At 49.6% G+C, this 20,844-nt stretch overlaps 1 protein-coding gene across 17 annotated transcripts in view; it reads left to right on the top strand.

Moving 5' to 3' along the window:
- LOC138488440 (apoptosis-inducing factor 3-like) overlaps positions 1-20,844 on the top strand; it is a 1,275,087-nt gene that overhangs the window by 416,287 nt on the left and 837,956 nt on the right. The window contains exon 1 of one of the 17 annotated variants that reach the window (XM_069615401.1): positions 10,505-10,650. The exons of 15 other annotated variants lie outside the window; for them this stretch is intronic. The gene's annotated coding sequence lies outside the window, so the exon portion shown is untranslated. Of the gene's footprint in view, positions 1-10,504; positions 10,651-10,699; positions 10,843-20,844 lie in introns of those variants that run through there. One more of the 17 variants, XM_069615402.1, reaches the window with a different exon arrangement.

Below are 20,844 nucleotides of genomic sequence, written 5' to 3'. Positions count from 1 at the left end.
GAACACGCCGCTGCCCTGCAGGAGACGCCACCATGGAAGACTCTGCAACAATGATTCCCAGAGCCCTACTCCAGAAAGATCCAGTCCCTGTGGGAGACTGGAGAAAAAGAACTGGTATATTGTGGGTAGGTAGGAGGTTTATACCTCCGAAAGATTTAAAAAAGTTCCTTTATGGGAGGTGGTGCATCATAGGTGATTACTGGGAAGAGGAAGAGGGACGTGGAGGTAATGCCTTTGAATGATCAATTGTATTTTATTTGTGTAACAGATGTTTATAAAGTGTTTTTTTTGTGAAACCACCCCTCATCTTTTTCTTTTCCTGTCAGAATATCCTGCTCAAAAGGAGGTTGACCTATCGCTCCCAACTCGCCCCTACCCCTCACATACTTTCTTTCTTCATACTTGCCAACATTCTGTGACTAAAAAGATGTAGGATTTTCAAGTTTGATAATAATTTCGCATAACAATGACATCACAAGAAAATACAAAGCATACATTGTTGGCACCATTGAAGCATTCTAAAATACACAAACCATCAAACAGCACAACATGGAAAGATGTTCCAATGTTAGATTTATAATTCTGAATGGTAAATTAACACCAAATGTAATCACACTGAAGGTAATCACAGAGAGCTGATGGGCAATGCTTGCCACTGCTCTGTAGCAGCAGCCTGGGCAATACATATGTATTCCTGCATTGCAAGTTGAAGACTGAATTACATTTTGTATTTGTATTTTGTTTATTTGTATTGCGCACCTGGCCCATAGGCATCTGGGCGCATTACTCAGGGAAGGGTAGCAAGGGAGGTAAATGCAATACAGTAACACAGAATTAGCAATTGGCAAATACAGTAGTGTAAAAACAAACCGATAAATATACATATGTACAGGATGTTTGCAGGATGAGGGATGCAAGTAGAACACATTACACATTAAATGTAGTGCAGTCCTGCTCAGTGAGCCAACATTTGGTCTTATTTTTAAACGCCAGGTAGGAAGGCTCTGCTCTCAGAGTGGCTGGTAACGTGTTCCAGAGTTTGGCGGCAAGGACAGGGAAGCTAGAACCCCCCGCCTTTTGGAGCTTGAATCTTGGTATGGTCAGTAAATGGTCCTGCGCAGATCTTAAAGGTTTATTTGGAATGTAGGTGGTGAAGCGGTTGGCAAGATAGATAGGTGCCTGGTTCGTTATGGATTTGTGAGTGAGTGCAAGTGACTTCAGTGAAATTCTAGAGGCAATGGAAAGCCAGTGTAAACTGCGTCGTGTGTCAGATATGCTTGATTTCCACTGGATATTGAGGGCTGCCCTTAAGGCATTATTCTGTGTGACTTGGAGCATTTTGATGTTTTTCTGGCTAATGCCGAGATATAAAGCATTGCAATAATCAATTTTCGACATAACCAAAGTTCGAGGGGATTGGGCCCTCCGACGTATTCCATATCTATGACAGGTAATCACTACAGCTGTGCTGCTTCGGAAAATTTTCGGCGCTTGCGTCGATGACGTCGACACTCTGCCCTCGACCGCCTCCGTCGAGCCGACGTCACCGGATGTTATAAGTAGGACGCACGACACCCGTAGCCTCAGTTACGTTTTTTCTGCGAAAGTGTTCGCTTCGGAGATCTCGGCGCGCCTCAGTTCTTCTGAGTTCTGTTCTTTCGGTTCTTGGAACCTGTTAGTTGTGAAGATTTCCATGATGTCTTCGTCTTCCACCCTGCGGCCGGGTTTTAAGAAGTGTCGGGACTGCGGGTCCAAGATGTTGTTGACGGACTTGCACGACGCCTGCCTCTGGTGCCTCAGTGAGGGCCACGACACAGATGATTGTGTAGACTGCCAGTCGCTTACGTCAAAGGCCTTGCAGGAGTGTAAGAAGAAGCTTTCTGTCGGTAAGGTGGCCAAACCTCGGACGTCGAGATCCGCTGGGCTTTTGACTGACGATTTGAGGGGCGACTCTTAGCATCGTCGTCATCAGTCCGGGGGGTCTCGGTCCCGGATTAGGTCCCGCCATTCCTCTGCCTCTTCGAGGCACTCACGGAAGCGCCGTCACCGGTCGCCTTCCTCGTCCGAGGGCTCCAGCCGTCGGCGTGTTGCTTGTCCCAACAAGCATTGCACTCCTGCAGAATGGGATTAATTTCGGCAGGAGATGATGGTGATTTTTCAGTCGCAGGGCTCCGTTCCGTCCGCGCCGTCGAAAGACGCCGGCCGTGACCGTGCTAGAGCCGCCACTCGCACACCTTCGCGCTCGAGTGGTTGGCGCGATCATCGAGCACCTTCGAGGTCTCGATCGGACAAGGTGGATCACTCTGGACATGCCCGCTCCAGATCCCGGTCCTAGAGACCGTCGGAGCCTGTGAGGTCTTCGAAGAAGACATCGAAGCCTTTGGCGCCGAGGTCTTCGAGGGACTCTCTCGAGGATCCGCCTCCGAGGAAGCCGTCCACGCCATCAGCGCCCAGGCTGTCGAAGGACACGCACGGGGCTCCGCCCTCGAGGACTGTCGAAGCCGTCGGCGCCACGCTCCACGTCGATGCCGATTCCTTCGACGCCTTTCGAGGCTGCTTTGTCGGAGGTACCCCGTGGCATGGTGCAACCCCCTAGAAAGGCTTTGGCCAAGTCTAAAAATGTCTTTGTCCCTTTTTCTGTGCCCCCATTCCAGCCTCTGGTTTATATTTCTGAGGTGGAGGAAGGTTCTGAGGAAGATGATTTGGTTCCTGCTGAGGTACCTGACGAGATTTTGTCTGGTCATAGCCAGCTTGAAGACCTGTGTCAGTTGTTGCACGATGCCAGTGGTTTGGACACCTCTCCGGAGGTGGAGTTCGGTAGGCCTGAGCCTGGCACCCATGCTGAGTCCTCGTACCGGCGCCTTATGTCGATGGTAACGGAATACTTGGGGTGGTCTGCGCCACAAGTGGATTTTCTGCAGGATGACCTGACAGATATCCTTGACCAAGGTCCACCAACAGACCCGGTACTGCCATTCCATATGGCCTTGCAGAGAAGGGTGGCAGTGGCTTGGACTGCTCCGGGGAGTCTCCCGGCAGTGAGCAAGTCTTTGTCGAAGAAATATCATCCAGCCAGTAGCGACCCCAGCTACTTGACTACGCACCCCACTCCGGAGAGTTTGGTGGTGCAGGCGGCTGCGGCCCCGGCAAAACAGGCGTCATACCCTACCATCCCTCCTGATGGGGACGACAAACATTTTGATGGCTAGGCGAAGAAAGTGTTTTCTTCAGGGGGTATGGCTTTACAGGCTGCCAACTCCGTGTGTGCCTTAGCACATTTCACTCATACTCTGTGGAATTGTCTTGCGGCTGAACACATTCCCGAAGGGGAGGAACGGGATGGCTTTCTTGCTCTTGTTCAGGATGGCAAGGATGCCATGTGTGAATCCGTTCGGTCGGGTCTGGACATGGCAGATTGCGTCAGCTGGTCAATGGCGGCGAGCACCGTAATGCGCAGATTTGCGTGGTTGCGGAAGTCTGGTTTGCCCCTGATGTACAAGCCCGGCTCCTCAACATGCCCTTTGATGGTGAACATCTTTTTGGCAACAAGGCTGACGAGAGCCTTAAGAGGTTCCAGACCTCCAAAGCTGCAGCGAAGTCGTTGAGTGCTGCAGTTCGCCAATCTCCGCCTTTTCGTCCTAGGGGACAACAATGGAGGGGAGGTTCCTTTTGATATTACTCATCTTTTGGTAGATCGAGGGGAGCTGCAAGTCAAAGGGGCAACCGTCGGAGTACCAGAGGTGGAAAACAAGGTACTCGAGGTGCCAAGGCCGCTCGGGCAGTTGCCTCTTTACCGTAAGGCAATGCCGCAGCCGCTTCAGCTCAGTCATGAGGCCATGTCCCATGGTTCGCCGGATGGGGGAAGGCTGGCGCAGCATCTTGTAGAATGGCGTGCCATTCCTTCAGATGTGTGGGTTCTGGAGATCATAGCCCACGGCTGCTGTCTTCCTTTCCGGCAGAGGCCTCACGACCATATACACCAGGGAATCTCTCTTTGAAGAGTCCAGATCCACTCCTTGCACAGGAAATACAATCCCTGCTGGAGAAAGGTGCCATAGAACTGGTGCCTGTAGCGGGGAGGAACAACGGATGGTATTCCCCTTATTTTTTGATTTTCAAGAAGGACGGGGGATTGAGACCCATTATGGACTTACGCGGTTTGAACAAGCTCCTCAGGAAGGACAAGATCAAGATGGTTAGTTACTCTTTCTCAAGTCCTCCAGGCCCTTCAACTGCAGGACTGGTGGGTGTCTCTCGACCTCAAGGACACTTACTTTCATGTGCCGATCCATCCCAAGCACAAGAAGTACCAGAGGTTTCGCGGTTGGTGACTCGCACTTTGTTTCGGGTCCTGCTGTTCGGATTGACCTCCGCCCCAAGGGGCTTCACCAAGCTCATGGTGGTGGTGGCAGCGTATCTCAGGAAAGGGGGGATTCACGTCTACCCCTACCTGGACGATTGGTTGATCAGGGCTCGCTCTCCCGAGCAAGTCTTGGATCATCTTTCAGTCACCTGCCATTCCCTTCACAAGCTGGGCTTCTCCCTCAACTTAAAGAAGTCCCACTTGACGCCAACTCAGCGGCTCGAGTACATCGGAGCAGTGCTCAACAAATCCCTGGGGCAGTGTTTCCCTCCCCAGGTGAGGGCTCATCACATTCAGCAGATGGTGCACAAGTTTCAACATGCCCAGAGTCTCCCGGCGTTCGAGTTCTTGAGGTTGCTCGGCCTCATGGCATCCTGCATTCTTCTGGTGCCAGAGGCCAGGTTGCGGATGAGATCTCTGCAATGGGCTCTCAAGATGCTGTGGTCACAGTCCAACGGCAGGATGTCGGAGCCCGTTCATGTGCCGCCCTAGGACGCCCAGGACCTTCTGTGGTGGGCTGTCAAAGGCAATCTGATGAAGGGGGCTCCATATTGGCTACCCTGGCCGGAGGTAACGATCGTGACGGACGCATCCCTCACAGGATGGGGAGCTCATGCCAACGAGTTGACAGTCAGCGGTCATTGGTCTCTGTCAGAGTCCAGACTCCATATCAATCTGTTGGAGCTGAGGGCCGTCAGGCTTGCCCTGAAGGCTTTTCTGCCGACTGTGCAAGGGAAGACTGTCCTGAATCTGACGGACAACACAGTGGCCATGCACTACCTCAACAAAAAGGGGGGGGGCAGGGTCACTTCCTCTGTGCAGGGAGGCGATGCAGCTCTGGTTCTGGGCCATCCAGCAGGAGATTTTCGATCTCGACAGTTCATCTGGCCGGAGACGAAAACGAGACAGCGGACGCTCTGAGCAGGCAGAGCGCGATCTCTCATGAGTGGGAGCTGGCTCAGGAGATTCTCCTGGAGATCTTTGCCCTTTGGGGGACCCCACAAGTGGATCTCTTCGCCTCAAGTGTCAACCGGAAGTGCGAGAGGGCCTGCTCGTGGGAATTTCCTCCAAGAGGAGCCTTAGGAGACGCGTTTGTGGTGGAGTGGTCCTTCCCACTGGTGTACGTGTTTCCTCCAGTCCCCGTCATCCCACAAGTGCTGCGGAGGTTACAGAGGTTCGGTTCCCGGATGATCCACATTGCACCGGCATGGGCCCGGAGAACATGCTACCTGGACCTTCTCGACTTATCTATCTGCCCTCCACGACGTCTTCTCTACTGAGACGATCTGCTCTCACGGGAGGGGGGTCAGGTTCTCCATCCAGAGGTCAGATACCTCAACCTTCACGCTTGGCTTCTGATAGGTTGAGGTATAAGGATTAGGACCTCCCTGAAGACGTGATGGAGGTGTTGCTTTCGGCCAGATGGCCTGCAACAAAGACTCTGTACCGTTGCAGTTGGAGAAAGATCTTCGACTGGTGCAGGGTTAAGAATGTGGATCCTTTTTCATGTGACATTCCTGTGGTTCTGTCTTTTTTGCTTTCGTTAGCCCACAAGGGCCTGCAAGTGCGTACCATTAAAGGTTACCTGGTGGCGCTGTCCATATTTAAGCGCTCGTCTGAGGAGTGTTCTTATTTTAAAATTCCTTTAATTTCTCAGTTTCTGAAAGGGCTCACTAATGTGTTTCCACCGTCACCTTTCCAGGTGCCCGGTTGGGATTTGAACCTTGTGAACCTTGTTCTAAAATTCCTAATGGGTGCTCCATTTGAGCCTTTACATTCTTGTCCTTTGAAACTGTTAACCCTTAAAACTGTGTTTGTAGTTGTGGTCACTTCCGCTCGCAGAGTGAGTGAGTTGCAGGCACCTTCTGTTAAGCCACCCTTCACGGTGTTTCATAAGGACAGGGTTGTCCTTAGGGTTTGTCCTTCCTTTCTTCCGAAAGTTGTATCGGAAATTCATTTAAGCCAGAAGGTCATTCTTCCAGCGTTTTATCCTCCTCTGCATCCTGATGAGGAAGCGGAGAGGCTCCATAGGTTGGATCCTAGGAGAGCTTTAAGTTTCTACATTTCACGCATGTCCCGAGTCAGTGTGGACGATCAGCTCTTTATAGGTTACGCTGAAAGGCGTTTGGGACAAGCTGTTACTAAACAGACTTTGTCTAGATGGATTATCTTGGCAATTTCTGAATATTACCGCTTGGCGGGTAAGGACCCTCTGGTAGGCGTACGGGCCCATTCTACTAGGGGTATGGCTGCCTCTACTGCCCTGCAGAAGGGTTTTCCTATTTGTAACATCTGTGAAGCAGCCACTTTGGCTTCGGTCCATACTTTTGTAAGACACTACTCCCTAGACTCTATCCATGGGCAGGATCTGGCCTTTGGCAAGGCGGTCCTTTACTCTGCAATTTGATTGGGCATTCTAAATTTCTATATTCTAAATTCTTTTCCCTCCATACATTGGTACTGCTTTGGGAGTCTGTCATAGATATGCAATACGTCAGAGGACCCAATCCTCTCGAAGAACAAGTTACTGTTTTACCTGGTAACGTTCATTTGATGGGATGGTCCGACGATGTATTCCATATCGCTCCCTTCCTACCTGCCCCGCTCCAGAATTTCTTATGCGATTGCAGCTTACGTTTCCGCAAGGCTTTCTGTAGTCATTCTGGCAGAAGATTGGTGCCACACGTTCTGAGGAAAAAACTACAACTGAGGCTACGGGCGTCGTGCGTCCTACTTATAACAACCGGTGACCTCGGCTCGACAGAGGCCCTCGAGGACAGCGTGTCGACGTCATCGACGCAGACGCCAAAAATTATCCGAAGCAGCACATCTGTGGTGATTACCTGTCATAGATATGGAATACGTCATCGGACCATCCCATCGAAAGAACTTTACCAGGTAAGAAAGTAACTTGTTCTTCTGGCGAGGGTAATGCAGTTGGATGCTGTTAAGAAGGATCTGCAAGCTGTAATAAGCTTACTGGTGTAAGCGGAGGCCGAGACAACAGCGTTAGTTTGACGTGTAAGTTACAGAGTGGAGTCCAGCTATATACAGAGTGTTTTGGTGTCCTTGGAGACGTTGATAATGGTTCCATCAATAGTGAAAGATTTGAAAGAGGGATTCAGTTTACTAAGTATAGTGTGGGAGCCTAAGATCAGGAGCTCAGTTTTCTCATCATTTAAGCACAGTCCATGATGAGCCATCCATGCCTGGATGATGGAGTATATATCATTGAGTGCTTTAGAATCGAGAGCATGGTTGCCGGTAATTGGGATGAGTATCTGGTTGTCGTCAGCATAATTGGTGTAGGAGACACCCAGATAGTCGAATGTCAAAAAGGGGCTTAGTACATACATTACATAGTGTTGGGGAGACACATGAGCCTTGAGGAACTCCACATGAAACTGGTAAGGGTTCAGCCGACGCTGTGGGTGAGAAAACACGTATTGTTCTTTTAGCTAGGAAAGATCTGATGCAGGATGTAGCATCATCCGAGAAGTGGGCAGGTATTTTGAGGCGTTGGCACAGGATTTGGTGGTTGACCAAATCGAAAGCTGCCCATAGGTCGAGCAATAGAAGGACTAATTTGCCATTATCTTTTAGGTCTTCAATTTGTGTTGTGAGGTCAATAAGGGCGGTTTCGGTTCCGTGTCTAGAGCGGAAACCAAATTGCCTGTAACGCTCACCTGGTATCCACGGGGACGTCACTCAACCTGTTCTGACCTCGAACCCTTCCCTGGAGGCTATTCGACTGGAGATTGGGCCTGAAACATAGGATTGGTAGAATTTAACTCCCTATTGTGTCTGTGTGCTTGAACCCCTTCTTCCCCGGAGTCCAACCCTTCCCTTTGATCCACAGCTCACCTTGTTTTCTTGGATAGTGTGCTCTCCGTCCTGCCTTCAGCGCATAGGCGCGTTGAATGATGCGGGCTCATTGCTGCCTAGTTACTTCACTGGCAAGAGTCCGACAGGTTAGTATAATGAGTCTTTTGAACAGTTCTCTAACTTCGTTCCTTTCCTTCCTTAGATGATGGCCGGCGTCCAGGGATGGCGGCGTGCTGCTGAGATGAGTAGCGCTGAAGGTGAGTGAGAGCGCGATCCACCCCTTTCGTATTTGCATTGAACTGAGTTATTTTTCTGTGTCTTTTAGGTGCCGCAACGTTTTCAGCGTGGATGCCGGTTATGGAGAACAAATGCGGTGGGTAAGTGCGATATGCGGCGCCTCTAGATGTTTCCACGCTAACCTGGAGTGTCTTTTTCCTCTTGCAGATGGATGAGAAGTTCCGGAGACAGAGTTCCCCCAGAGCGGCTGGGATTCAGGTAAGCGTTTGAAGCTCGTACAGTATTTAAAAATAAGCGAATATTTGCAGAATGCTTACTAATGTTCTTTTCCCTTTTTCTTAGGAAGCAGCGTGCCGGGATGGGAATGACACCGCCGAAGATGCCCGCAGAACAGGAGCAGCGATGACTGATGGGCAGAAGCGCCGCAAGGTAAGGCTGTTCCTAACGGTGTTTTTGTTCTTGCAGGAGCGGAGTGCAGAAGAAAGATGCAGGCCTACTGGAGACCGATCCGAACACGGTGAGTGTCACGCTGCAGGTGCAGAAAACGCAAAGCATGTTTCTCAGCCTGGGTGTGGCTTAAATAGTCTCTGGGTATCCCAGGTGCCTCTCGGCTGAACCACACCCAAAAGACTAGACCGCACATGCAGTTCTGGGAACCGAAATATGTGGGGGCATCCATCTTGTCCCCATCAATGCAATACAAGTCCAATCCCCAATGTTATCCTATGGCAGTGAGTGAGTGAGTCTGGTGCCACAAGCGCCAAGTCTGACTCCAACTGGGTCTTTGGAGGGATGGAGAGGCCCTTGAGGGCCATGTAGGTGATCGTGGCCTGGCTCCAGCCTGACATCTTGGAGGGCTGGGGACATGAGGTGCCGGAATCATGACATTGCCTGAGTCCAATGAAATTGTTTGATTCAAGGTATGCCTGAATTTGTAAATGGGCTGCTCTAGCCAAGATTTTTAGGAGGAAGGGTACCATAGTAATAGGTCTATAATTGGCCAGATTGTTAGGATCACGGGTCGGTTTTTTTAATTAACGGTTTCACCCAAGCATCCTTGAGGTTGTCGGGTACAATCGCTGATTTAAAGGAAGCGTTTATGAAGGTAGTGATGAATGGGGCAAGTTTGTGGGCAGAATCTTTAATGATAGATGCTGGTCAGGAATCACGCAGATTGATACCCCCCTCAGGCTGATAGGCAGATGCTGTGTGAAGGTGTTACGCTCTGCCACTTGCCTTCACTCGTGGTTCACCTAAGGGTAATAGATTGGTCTGAGCCCAATCAAAGTAATCACCTACTAGCCCACTGCACAGACAAATTCTTGTGTTGCATGCTTTGTCCTGCATCCTGCTTTAGAGTCACATAAATCAACTGCCACTGTAAAAAGCAGTCACCCAAATCTGTAGGTGGTAAGACTCCTTAAAAAGAAGTAGCCTCTGCCTAAATCTGTAGGGTTGGCAAGTATGGTTCTTAGTACATCTTTTCAAACAGATATTCATCAATAAAAAGAATGCAAATATTTTATACACGTATATGCCATTGCTAAAACATAGAAGTTCATCTCACGTAAATATGATACAAAATATACTATACACATTTAAAATTACATCACAAATTATTGCAGACCCTCATTATGTATATAAAATAACATCATGACATTACAAATTCTAAAGTCATTCCACCTTTGCAATATCGCATTCCAAACGGAACTCCCGGATTAGTGATGCAAGCCTTATGTGTACCACATAGTATTCATTATATATTTGGAAAACGTAAATGTGACCAGCACCAGACACCAGGTGCAAAGCGTAATCTACAGTGTGGGCACCAAGCTGATAATGCAGGAAAGGACAGAGAAAACAACTGAATGTGGCTGTCAGAACGGAAAATAGACTGTTACGAGGACCGCAAAACAAACCTGCAGATAATTGTTTTGCTTTTGCGTCGGGGGAGTGGATGACAACTTGCATCTCTGGTCTCGATCCAAGTTGCTCCCAGGCTGCCTTTTGCTGACTCACGATGAATTTTCTACCCGGGGAGGACGGCCCATATGTACAGCAGGAGCGAGATACGGCATGTTCTCTGGATTAACTCCGAGAACTAGAGGATAAATGCATGTTTCAGGTGCCGATGTGCGTCCCTGAAGCGTAAGTAGCAGCAGCTGAGAAACGGCTTCTACAGGGAGGAGGGAATTACCGAAAAGAGATAAAGGGCTTCACTTGAGGTGAGAAAACGTTTAGAAAACTGCCGGTGTACAGAAAATAAACAGTGCCTTTATTTTAACGAGTACACACCAGATAAGCAGTCAGAATCTTGGGAGATCAGACCACAAGTGCGCTAGAGCAAGCCTGTGCGGACAGCGGGAAGCATAGCTTTCTTGACGGAGGAGCAGTCCCTTGGAGTCACCAGCGAGCAGGTCTGTAGTACAGTTCAAGAGATATTTAAATGTATACGGTCACTCTGCAATCATTTACAGATGTAATGCAAAGCTTCCTCATCAATTTCTCCTACAATGTAGGCAAGATTAATAGACCTGGCTGGAGAGTTATAATATGGCATTTATAACACCCCTATACAAAAGTGTTTCAAGAGGCGATGAGGCAAGTGGGGGGGAACAGAATAAAGACAGACATCGATCTTACTAGGCCAGATGACATTGAGATCACGCAAGTGCAGGGGAAGGGGAAAAGTGCAGGGGGAAGGGGCAGTGCAGTACACGTCAATGACAGTAAAATAAAGAGAATAAATAAAAGCAATACGTAAAAGTGTGGCCAGCTGGTGGCAAGTGCAAGGGTAAGTTCAGACATCGGGTGTCAAGTGCTGATAGGGGGCTGTAGGGATACAGAAAACAGCCCCCAAGTGCGGAGGTTGCCAGGGAGACAGTGCAGGTGTGCAACTGGTGGGGGAGGGGACCTGGGCCTGAGATCAGAGTGTAGCCAGGTGATCAGTGCAGTTTGTTTCAGGCAGGAATTTAGCAGGGGAGAGGAGGAGAGAAAGCAGAAGCAAAGAGGAAGGTTTTGAGGTGCTTCTGGGACCGTAGAAGCTTCTCCTCAAGTTTCAGGGAGGCAGTTCCAGAGGGAGGCCCCAGCTGAAGAAAGAGATCTACCACCAACTCGTTGCTTGGAGAAGCAACTGACCCTGAGGGAGTTGGAGGTGAATAAGCCAAGAGCTCGAGAAGGAAGATATTTAGGAAGAGAGAAGTTATTGAGGCCCCAGAAGGTCTTATGGACAATGCAGAAGGTTTTGAACTTAATCCTCGCAGCCGCTAGGAGCCAGTGCAGAGATTTCAGTCCTGGAGAGATATGATCCCTCGGCTTGAGGCCAAGGACAAGTGTGGCAGTCCTGTTCTGGATGAGTTGCAGAGGGTGGATAGTAGAAGCAGGCAGATTTAGAAAGAGGCTGATACTGTAGTCCAGCCTAGAGAGAACCAGAGCTCTGGAGACAGCATCTGGGGGAAGGAGAGGAAATGAAGATGAGGAGGTGCAGCTGGTAGTGTGACTTCTTAGAGACGTCCGAGATGTGAGGAGAGTGTGGAGTGGAAGATGACTCGGAGTTGGCGGAGTGCGAGTGGTAGCCTCCCTCAATAGTGTCTGTGCCTGCAATTACCTTGGGAGGATGCTACTGTAGGTATATTTTACATGGCATTCGTAAAGCGGTTAACTGCCACTGGAATGCCCTCATAGTGCTGAGTAGGTGGAAGTTTTCTCTTTGAGAGGACTGTGGTCTGACATTTTACCCCATAGTCCAGCAGTACATTGGACAACCTAAAGAACTTTTTCAGTAGAGAAGACTGGGCACGTTTAACATTCGCAATATTAATATCTGCTGGGTTGGAAGAGGCTGTGTTTACACCCATATTCAAATTATGATGGTTGAATGCCAGATGAGCCGCAAAGAAGCATAATTTAGCTAGTTAAGTGATGATGTGCATAAAAGTAATGCATGAATGTTGTTTGAATCATAACTACACGAGTGAAGCTGGTTGGAGCTGCGGGCTCTGCAGAAGTAGGAACATAATTCAATTGAGCACGTACACGCTCTGCACTGCACATTGATGTACAATTCATGCTGTTAACCAGAATCTCCTAGCATAACATAACATCATAGCACAGCAAACCATAACATGATGGAGCTTAACATCCAATCATCACTTATATTGTTCAGCAATTAAGCATTGCAAGACACAAGTATATAAACATTAACACATTTGCCCCTTACAATACAAGCAGTACGAAGGATGTAACATTCTAAAATCATCCTGCAGCATCATCAGTGCATGATAACACAATAGACCTTCATTACATAATAAGCACAGCTTTTAAAATAAGCCTCACATCCCTAATGAAAACGAGTTATGATGATACTTCATTACAATCCCTATTTGCACATCACTTCACCAGAGTTGCTCTTCCAATTTTAGCCTTTTAGCACAACATAAACGGTTCCTTGGGAGAAACAATTAATATAGACTTTGCGGTCACATATGTCAAAGAGAACAGGTAGAAACAATGTCCTGGCTTTCCCTAGTAGAAGAAAACCCTGACCCTAACAGGAGTGCCTTACCCTAGGTTATAGGTGGTACGCCACCTGTCTAATAGAGATAGTGGGAGAAAAAACGGTCCATCACTGTTAATTGGATTAAATGTGGCAAAACTTATTGGATATAAAAAAAACAGAGAACAACCCATCGGCTATTTTGCAGGCAGGACTGATTATTAGATCCTGTCAAATTAGGTGATTGGATGGAAAATTGGAACCTTGGAATTTGGTAATTAATGTATTCACCCATAGGAATCAAATGTACCAAAAAAGATTGGTTGTACTCAAATTAGGTTTGTTTATTCATTTAGAATGCGCACCAGACCCGAGGGTAAGAGGGCGCAGCAGTACAGGATATGCGAAGCTTACATAGGTTACAGAGGTTACTAAGTTACATTTACACTTGTTAATGCTATAGACAGACCGACACAGTAATACAGTAAGGTCATATACAGGATATATTACAGTAGTTTATATACAGGATATTATTCAGAAATTGCCAGTAGTGTCACAACAAAATCGAGGTACGGGCAGTAAGAAAGAGATCAATTTGCAGTATACAGGCTGTATCTATCGGGGCTGCAAATGAGTGGGAGGGGGCAGTGGCTAGCTGATCGATTGTTTCAAGTGGTTAATGTAGTTGGATCTAAAATTGAGGTAGGATTTCTCAGCACGTATAGTGTGGGGTAGTGAGTTCCATATTTGAGCCGCCCGGACGGGGAAGCTAGAGCCTGCGGCCTTGGTCAATTTGACTCTAGGGATGACGAGTGTATTAGCATTGGCGATTCTTGGGGGTCTGGTGGATCTTCTTTCTACAAATCTATCTGAAATATAGGTGGGGCCGCATTGTTCAGGGCTTTGTGTGTTAGGGAGGCAACTTTTAGTAAGATTTTGTCTTGTGTCGACAGCCAATTGTTTTTCCGCCTTATCTTTGAAATGGGTGATCTTTTAGAGATACCGAGAGCTGCTCTCAAGGCTTTATTTTGTAGGATTTGTATTCGAGGGGATTGGGTCCTTCGATGTATTCCATATCTATGACCGTAATCACCACAGCTGTGCTGCTTCGGAAAATCGTCCTGCGTCGATGACGTTGATACGCCGTCCTCGAGGACCTCCTCCGACGGCCGACGTCACCAGATGTTATAAGTAGGACGCACGACGCCCGTAGCATCAGTTCCATTTTTTCTTCGAGGCACTCCCGTAAGCGCCGTCATCGGTCGCCTTGCCCGTCCTCATCCGAGGACTCTGCCCGTCGGCGGGTTTCTTATCCCACCAAGCGTTCCTCTCCGGAGGAATGGGCTTCCTTCGGGAAGAAAATGTTGGCTATTTTTGAATCGCAGGGCTCCGTTCCGTCCGCGCCTCCGAGAGGGGTCGGTCGAGAACGTACTGGAGACACCGCTAGTACGCCTTCGGGCTCGGGTGGTCGGCACGATTCGCGGGAGAGGTCCCGCTCCAACAAGGGGAATCGTTGCAGTCATGCCCGTTCTAGGTCCCGGTCCTCGACGCGCTCGAGCCAGTGTGCACCTGTGAAGTCTTCGAACAAGACGTCGACGCCGGTGGCGCCGAGGTCGTCGACGGACTCTCGAGGCTCCGCCTCCGAGGAAGTTGTCGACGCCATCGGCGCCCAGGCTGTCGAAGGACACGCTCGGACTCCGCCCTCGAGGCCTGTGTCGAAGCCGTCGATGCTGTCGGCGCCACGCCCGACGTCGTTTCACTCGACGCTCTCGATGCCTTTCTAGGCTGTGGTGTCGGAGGTACCCCGTGGCACGGGGGAACCCCCTAGAAAGGCTCTGGCCAAGGCAAAACATATCTTTCTCCCTTATTCAATGCCCACCTTCCAGCCTATGGAGTATATTTCTGAGGTGGAAGAGGGTTCTGAAGATGGGTTGGTTCCGGACACGGTACCAGATGAGATTCTTTCTGGTCATAGCCAGATTGAGGACTTGTCAGTCCCTGCATGACGCCAGTGTTCTGGACACCTCTCGGGAGGTGGAGTTCTGTAGGCCTGAGCCTGGCACCCATGCCGAGTCATCGTACCAGCGCCTTATGTCGAGGGTCACAAACTACTTGGGGTGGTCGGCACCCCCAGTTGATTTTGTGCAGGATGACCTGACGGATATCCTCGACCAAGGTCCACCCACTGACCCGGTACTGCCATTCCATATGGCTCTGCAAAGAAGGGTGGCAGCGGCTTGGACTGTTCCGGAGAGTCTCCCGGCAGTGGGCTAGTCTTTGCCGCGAAAATACCACCCAGCCAGTAGTGACCCCTGCTACTTGACCACGCACCCCACTCGGGAGAGTTTGGTTGTGCAGGCGGCTACGGCCCCAGCAAAGCAGGCGTCGTATCCTACCATCCCTCCTGATAGGGACGACAAGCGCTAGGCGAAGAAAGTGTTTTCTTCAGGGGGTATGGCTCTTCAGGCGGCCAACTCCGTATGTGCCTTGTCACGTTTCAAGCACACTCTGTGGAACTGTATTTCCTTAGCGGCTGAACATATTCCCAAAAGGGACGAATGGGATGGTTTTCTTGCTATTATTCAGGATGGCAAGGAGGCCATGTGTGAGTCCGTTCAGTCGGGTTTGGACATGGCAGACTGTGTCAGCCGGTCCATGGCGGCGAGCACTGTAATATGCAGGTTTGCGTGGTTGGGGAAGTCAGGGTTTGCTCCTGATGTGCAAGCCAGGCTCCTCAACATGCCCTTTGATGGTGAACATCTTTTTGGCAGCAAGGCTGACGAGAGCCTTGAGAGGTTGCAGACCTCCAAAGCTGCAGCGAAGTCTTTGGGCGCTGCAGTCTGCCAACCTCCACCTTTTTGTCCTAGGGGACAGCAGTCGAGGGGAGGTTCCTTTCGTTATTACTCGTCCTTTAGTAAAGCGAGAGGAGCTGCAAGTCAAATGGGCAACCGTAGGAGTGCCAGAGGTGGAAAACAAGGTACTCGAGGTGCCAAGGCCGCGCGAGCAGTTGCCTCTTTGCCCTCAGGCAACGCCGCAGCCGCTTCTGCTCAGTCATGAGGCCCATGCTTCGCCGGTTGGGGGAAGGCTGGCGCAGCATCTTGGAGAATGGCGTGCCATTACTTCCGATGTGTGGGTTCTGGAGATCATAGCCCATGGCTACTGTCTTCCTTTCCGGCAGAGGCCTCACGACAATCCACCAGGGAATCTCTCTTTGAAGAGTCCGGATCTGCTCCTTGCGCAGGAAATTCAATCCCTGCTGGAGAAAGGCGCCATAGAGCTGGTGCCTGTATCGGAGAGGAACAAGGGATGGTATTCCCCTTATTTTTTGATTTCCAAGAAAGAAAGGGGATTGAGACCCATCATGGACTTGCGCGGTTTGAACAAACTCCTCAGGAAGGACAAGTTCAAGATGGTTACTCTCTCTCAAGTCCTCCAGGCCCTTCACCTTCAGGACTGGTTGGTGTCTCTCGACCACAAGGATGCTTATTTTCATGTGCCGATCCATCCCAAGCACAAGAAGTACCTGAGGTTCACGGTTGGCGACTTGCACTTTCAGTTTCGGGTCCTGCCGTTCGGATTGACCTCTGCCCCGAGGGTTTTCGCAGAGCTCATGGTGGTGGTGGCAGCTTATCTCAGGAAAGGGGGGATTCACATCTACCCCTACCTGGACCATTGGTTGATCAGGGCACGCTCCCCCAGGCAAGTCCTGGATCATCTGTCCGTCACCTGCTACTCCCTTCACAGGCTGGGCTTCTCCCTCAACTTAAAGAAGTCCCACTTGACGCCAACTCATCGGCTCCAGTACATTGGAGCAGTGCTCGACACGTCCCTGGGGCAGTGTTTTCCTCCCCAGGTGAGGGCTCACCACATCCAGCCGATGGTGCACAAGTTTCAACATCCCGAGTCTCCCAGCGTTCGAGTTCTTGAGGTTGCTCGGCCTCATGGTATCCTGCATTCTTCTGGAGCCAGAGGCCAGGTTGCGGATTAGATCTCTGCAATGGGCTCTCAAGCTCCAGTGCTCACAGTCCTCCGGCAGGATGTCGGACCTCGTTCAGGTGCCGTCCTGGGTCGCCCAGGACCTTCTGTGGTGGGCCGTGGAAGGCAATCTGAGGGGGGCTCCGTTTTGGCTACCCTAGCCAGAGGTGACGATCATGACGGACGCATCCTTCATGTGATGGGGCGCTCATGCAGGGACGTCATTATGCCAAAATACCAGGGGTAGCGGAAGTGACCTCACACAACCCTTGACCCCCTGATGACATCACAGGAAGTGATGTCATTTGACCCCACCCCAAAGTGATATCGCAGGAAGCGATGGAACACAACCTTTCACCCATTGACAAAACAGGACGTGACATCACATGACATTGTACACTATGAAAAATATGGTTACAATATCACTATGTGATGTACATTTCATGCAAGAATGGATCACCATAGGTAGCGTTAAGATCAGCGTGTATAGGCCCATATTATCAAATTGCTGTGAATGCAAGTATACGTCCATGACCAAATGATAATGATGTGTTATTATATAGCACTTGCGCTTAAGTGCTTTATATAGGAAAAATATACACCAATATCATACAACCTTTGTCGGTACTCATTTATCGACCTCAGAAGGATGAAAGGCTGAGTTGAGGTATTTAAGAACAGACTAAATCAGTGATTCACCCCCTGAAGTGTGCCTGAAATAAACCTTTAATGAGTCTAGCAATTATTGTATAGAATTCCAGAAAGGCACATTATTTGGTATTCCTATTCTTTCTTATTTAGGGTCAGTGCTGAAAGTGTTAGACTTGTGGCACTCCTGTTCTTATTTTTCTTCTTTTTTTTTTTTTTTTTAAAGGGCCTGCCCAAGAAAGCCAGCCAAAACGAAAAAAAGATTTTTTTTTTGTACAGTGGTCGCAAGGGAGACCAGAGGTCGCAGTTGCGACCTCTGGCGACCCCCAAATGACGTCCCTGAGCTCATGCCAGCGAGTTGACAGTCAGCGGTCGTTGGTCTCTGTCGGATTCCAGACTCCATATCAATCTGTTGGAGCTGAGGGCCGTCTGGCTTGCCCTTAAGGCTTTTCTGCCGACTGTGCGAGGAAAGAATGTCCTGATTCTGACGGACAACACGGTGGCCATGCACTGCCTCAACAAAAGGGGGGGGGGGCAGGGTCACTTCCTCTGTGCAGGGAGGCGATTCAGCTCTGGTTCAGGGCCATCCAGCAGGAAATTTCGATCTCGGCAGTTCATCTGGTCAGAGACGCGAACGAGATGGCGGACACTCTGAGCAGGCAGAGCACGATCTCTCACGAGTGGGAGCTGGCTCAGGAGATTCTCCTGGAGATCTTCGCCCTTTGGGGGACCCCTCAAGTGGATCTCTTCGCCTCCAGTGTCGACCGGAAGTGCGAGAGGTTCTGCTCGCAGGAATTTCCTCCAAGAGAGCCTTAGGAGAAGCGTTCGTGGTGGAGTGGTCATTCCCACTGCTGTACGTGTTTCCTCCAGTCCTTGTCATCCCGCAAGTGCTGCGGAGGTTCGGTTCTCGGATGATCCTCATTGCTCCGGCATGGGCCAGGAGGACGTGGTACCCGGACCTTCTCGACTTGTCCATCTGCCCTCCATGTCGTCTTCCCTACCGAGACGATCTGCTCTCATGGGAGGGGGGGGTCAGGTTCTCCATCCAGAGGTCAGTTCCCTCAACCTTCACGCTTGGCTTCTGAAAGGTTGAGGTATAAGGATTGGGACCTCCCTGAAGACGTGATGGAGGTGGTGCTTTCGGCCAGACGGCCGGCAACCAAGTCCCTGTACCGTTGCCATTGGAGAAAGTTCTGCGACTGGTGCAGGGTACAGAATGTGGATCCTTTTTCATGTGACATTCCTGTCGTTCTGTCTTTTTTGCTTTCTTTGGCCCACAAGGGCCTGCAAGTGGGTACCATTAAAGGTTACCTGGTGGCGCTGTCTATATTTAAGCGCTTATCTGAGGAGTGTTCTTATTTTAAAATCCCTTTAATTTCTCAGTTTCTGAAAGGGCTCACTAATGTGTTCCCCCCGTCACCTTTCCAGGTGCCCGGTTGGGATCTGAACCTTGTTCTCAAGTTTCTAATGGGTGCTCCGTTTGAGCCTTTGCATTCCTGCCCTTTGAGACTGTTAACTCTGAAAACTGTATTTTTAGTTGCGGTCACTTCCGCTCGCAGAGTGAGTGAGTTACAGGCACTTTCAGTTAAGCCACCCTTCACTGTGTTTCACAAGGACAGGGTTGTCCTTAGAGTTCGTCCTTCCTTTCTTCCGAAGGTGGTGTCGGAATTTCATTTAAGCCAGAAGATCATTCTTCCGGCATTTTATCCTCCTCCGCATCCTGGTAAGGACGAGGAGAGGCTCCATAGGCTGGATCCTAGGAGAGCTTTAAGCTTTTATAGTTCACGCATGTCCCGGGTCAGAGTGGACGATCAACTCTTTATTGGTTACGCTGGAAGGCGTTTGGGACAAGCTGTTACTAAGCAGACTTTGTCTCGATGGATCATCTTGGCAATTTCCGAATGTTACCGCTTGCCGGGTAAGGACCCTCCGGTAGGCTTACCGGCCCATTCTACCAGGGGTATGGCTGCCTCTACTACCCTGCAGAGGGGTGTTCCTATTCATAACCTCTGTGATGCATCCACCTGGGCTTCGGTGCATACTTTTGTACGTCACTACTCCCTCGATTCTATCCGGGGGCAGAATCTGGCCTTTGGCAAGGCGGTCCTTTACTCTGCAATTTGATTGGGCATTCTAAATTTGTATATTATAAATTCTTTTCCCACCTCCTTACGTTGGTACTGCTTTGGGAGTCTCTCATAGATATGGAATACATCGGAGGACCCAATCCCCTCGAAGAACAAGTTACTTTCTTACCTGGTAACATTCTTTCGATGGGATGGTCCGACGACGTATTCCATATCTCTCCCTCCCTGCCTACCCCACTACAGAATTTCTTATGCGATTGCAGCTTACGTTTCCGCAAGGCTTTCTGTGGTCATACTGGCAGAAGATTGGTGCCACACGTTCTGGGAAAAAACTACAACTGAGACTACGGGCGTCGTGCGTCCTACATATAACATCTGGTGACGTCGGCTGTCGGAGGAGGTCCTCGAGGACGCCGAAAGATTTTCCGAAGCAGCACAGCTGTGGTGATTACTGTCATAGATATGGAAAACGTCGTCGGACCATCCCATCGAAAGAACGTTACCAGGTAAGAAAGTAACTTGTTCTTCTATGTGTGATGTATTTATTAGCCCCGATATAAAGGGCGTTGCAATAATCAAGTCTGAAAAATCAAGGTTGATATATAAAAAGAAATCCCATATTCCAGTGCTATGCTGATGACACCCAACTCGTTTTCAGGCTTCCTTCCACCACCTCCTCTCCTTCCCTCATCTCTGATTGCCTAATAGTCATTCAAAATTGGTATGCCGCCAACGATCTTTGTCTAAATGCCAACAAGACTGAGATCCTCCTCATTGGTAGACTTGCACCATTGTTTCCCCTCACTCTCTGGCCAGTCTACCTTGGCCCTCCTACTACCCCTAACTGCAAGGCCAAGAGCCTTGGGGTCATCTTTGACGCCACACTTTCATTCTCCGCACACATCTCTAACATCTCTAAAAAGTCAAACTTCTTACTGCACCTCCTCCGAGGTACTATGCCTTTCGTCTCATTCCCTCAGAAACTTACTGTATCCCAATCTCTGGTTCTCTCTAGGTTGGACTACTGTAGCAGCCTCTTTCTAAATCTACCTGCCTCAACTCTCCGCCCTTTACAACTAATCCAGAACAGTACTGCGAGACTTGTCCTTGGCCTCAAGCCCTGGGATTGTATCTCACCAGCTCTGAAATCCCTTCATAGGCTCCCAGTGGATGCAAGGATTACATTTTAAACCCTCTGCATTGTCCACAAGGCT

Source organism: Ambystoma mexicanum, chromosome 9 (assembly GCF_040938575.1).
Source record: "Ambystoma mexicanum isolate Mex_15411 chromosome 9, UKY_AmexF1_1, whole genome shotgun sequence".
In the NCBI taxonomy this organism is placed as follows: domain Eukaryota; kingdom Metazoa; phylum Chordata; class Amphibia; order Caudata; family Ambystomatidae; genus Ambystoma; species Ambystoma mexicanum.
Note: the sequence above shows the minus strand (reverse complement) of the source record. Positions and strands in the feature narration are given on the sequence as shown.